Below are 3,083 nucleotides of genomic sequence, written 5' to 3'. Positions count from 1 at the left end.
GGGCTCAGGCATCCACTCACCTCAGCCTCCCAGAGGCGTGGGTTTACAGGCTGAGCCACCGAGCCCGGCTTCACTGCAGTTTTGAACTCCTTCCTGGGCTCAAGCGATTCTCCTGCCTCAGCCTCCCGAGTCGCTGGGACTACAGGCATGCATCACCACACCTGGCTAATTTTTTGATTTTTTTTTTTTCTGTGTGTGTGTGTAGAGATGAGGTCTTGCTATGTTACCCAGGCTGGTCTCGAGCTCTTGGGCTCAAGTGATCCTCCCACCTTGGCCTCCCAAAGTGCTGGGATGACAGGTGTGAGCCGCTGCAACCAGCCTGAATACAATTTAGATTAATAACATAGCTCAATGGATAGTTAATTTAATCTCAGATACGAGTTTTAAATCGAGGTTGGGAAATACACACAGCCCCAAACTCACCATTCTCACCATTTCTCAGTGCAGTTTGGTGGCATCAAGCACATTGACACCATGGTGCAACCACCACCACTGTCCGTCTCTAGAACGTTCTCTTCGTTCTCACAGACGCTCGTTCTGTTCTGTTTAAACATTAAACAGTACACACGACGTCATGTTGACACGACTGTAGCCTCATGCCCCCGGACGGCCCCCAGGTAGGCGTGGGAGTCTGGGAGGCCGGGGCCTGCCGTGTGTCTGGGGTGACTCCACAGCCCCGCGTGATTGAGCCAACCACGCCGACTTCACTCACGCGTCATCCGGCTTCTGCCCAGCGAGGACCCCATTCACGCACTGAATCGGCCTCTGTTTCTTGGTGACAACAACTGTGGCTGGCACACGTGACTCTGGCCAAAGGGTCTCAACTTAGTGACTCGAGACACTAAGGGCTTCTTTGATGAAGACGGCTTTCACTGGCTCATCTTCCCCGTCAAAGAGAAGTCTCGCCTTTGTGTCCCTCGACTTGGGGACGAGTCCTTCTGTGGGCGGGTCCCTCTGGCATGGGGCATGAGCACACGCCACCTTCCCCCAACCCCGTCACGCTCGTCTGTCTGGTCCCAAACACAATTCCCATGGGGCTCATGTGGTTAGGATGCCATCAGCGAGATGACTCAGAGCGGGTTTATCACAAAAATAAAAATGTAACCCTGAAAACTACACAGAGAGAGAGCTAGTGGGTTTTTTTTTTCCCTTGAGTCAGGGTCTCACGGTGCCACCCAGGCTGGAGTGCAGTGGTGTGATCACAGCTACTGCAAACCCAACCTCCTGGGCTCAGGCAACCCTACTGCCTCAGTCTCCCAAGTAGCTGGGACTACAGGCCTGCACCACCCCGCCTGGCTAATTTATATTTGTAGACACAATGTCTCACTATGTTGCCCAGGAGCTCTCAAACTCCTGGGCCCAAGTGCTCCTCCCGCCTTGGCCTCCCAAAGCGTTGGCATGACAGGTGTGAGCCACCATGCCTGGCTACAAGAGGCTTTGGAAGAGTGAGGTAGGAGAATCAGGCTGGAAGACACCGTGTTGGCTTAAAGATGGAGGGGGCCCCCAAATCCAGAAAGCAGGAGGCCTCCAGGAGCTGCAAAAGTCAAGAAACGGATTCTCCTCTAGGCCTTCCAGAAGGAACCAGCCCTGCTGACAGCCTGACTTTGGCCCAGTGAGGCCCAGTTCGCGGTAAATTGTCACAGCTGCCATGGGAAGCCCACATGCGGAGTCTGCCCGCCCTCCCCTGGCAGCTGGTGGCTCGGGTCTGTCCTGATCCCAAGGACCTATCTGGGGGCGTGAGGCAGGGCAGGCGCAGGGGCCTGGGGCAGGTAGGGCCGGTCCGGGCTGCGCTCCTTGGGGGGCAAAGCTGGAGGGGGCGCAGGCTGGGCCGGGACAGGGTGTGGAGGCAGAGACCGCCACACGGCAAGAATGATGCCCCAGGGAGGCAGAGCAAGACCCGACAGAAAAGTGCACAGTGCCGCAGGGGCGTGGCCTCCCAGAGGGGGTGACCGAGGACCCACGGGTGTGTGAGCCAGCCAGTGTGGGTGGAGGGGGAGCTGGGGTGGCAGGTGCCTGTGACCTTCTCAAGGAGGCGACGCTTTGCTCCAGGAAATGCCTCCCAGTCTCCCCGAAGAAACATTGGGCTTCCCTTCCCTCTCCCTTAGGGGAAAACAGCTCGAGGGCGAGACGTGGCCCTTCCTGGTGGCTTTCAGGTGAACCACGACTCCCCTGCCCTTCCTTGCAAATGGTTACACAACTGGAGAAAAATAGAGAAGTAGGGATTTTTTTTTTTTTCCGGTAAAGTTGCTGCAAGAAATTCAGGCCCCCAAACCACAGCAGCCACCCGAGAGGCCACAGTGCCGAGGGGACATCAATCACATCAGTCCCAGGAGTTCTTTTGTACAGATGGGTCTCACTGTGTTGCCCAGGCCAGCCTCGAACTCCTGGGCTCAAGCAAGCCTCCCACAGCGCTGGGATCACAGGCGTGAACCACCACGCCGGCTTCAGATGGTCCGAAAACTCAGGACATCTTCACCTGGGAGCAGGAGTTCGAGTCCGTCGCAGGGGGAGCGCTCGGCCTCTGCCCTGCCCTCCACGGAAGCGTCTCAGGACCAGGCTGAAGTCAGTCCCAGGGCTGAGTAGACCATGGAGAGGACATAGAGGAGCCTTGGGGTGAGGCTCATGCCCGTTTCCATGCGCATCTGAGAAGTCTCCTCAGCTGGGCCAGCGATCAAGATTCGCCCAGTGGCCCCTTCAAGAGGCCCAAGCCCTGCCTGGCTGAAGTGTAGCTGGACTTCAGAAGTGCCAGCCTCGGCTCTGACTCCCTGCCGGTCCTTCCCCTACACTCAAACCCAGTGCTTCCCCGCTCTCCAGGACAATTTTTCTATTTTTTGAGTCGGGGTCCTACTGTCACCAAGGCTGGAGTGCAGTGGCACCATCACGGCTCACCACAGCCTCGAACCCTGGGCTCAGGGGATCCTCTTGCCTCAGCCTCCTGAGTGGCTGGGACTACAGCTGCATGCCACCACGTCCAGTTAATTTTTTTTTTTTGAGTTGGAGTCTCTCTGTCGCCCAGACTGGAGTGTAGTGGCCGCTCCCGGCCACCACAGCCTCAACCTGCTGGGCTCCGGCGATCCTTCCGC

This window comes from Carlito syrichta, unplaced genomic scaffold (genome assembly GCF_000164805.1).
Source record: "Carlito syrichta isolate Samal-C Ts95f unplaced genomic scaffold, Tarsius_syrichta-2.0.1 Scaffold304505, whole genome shotgun sequence".
NCBI lineage: Eukaryota > Metazoa > Chordata > Mammalia > Primates > Tarsiidae > Carlito > Carlito syrichta.
This window is presented reverse-complemented; position numbering follows the sequence as displayed.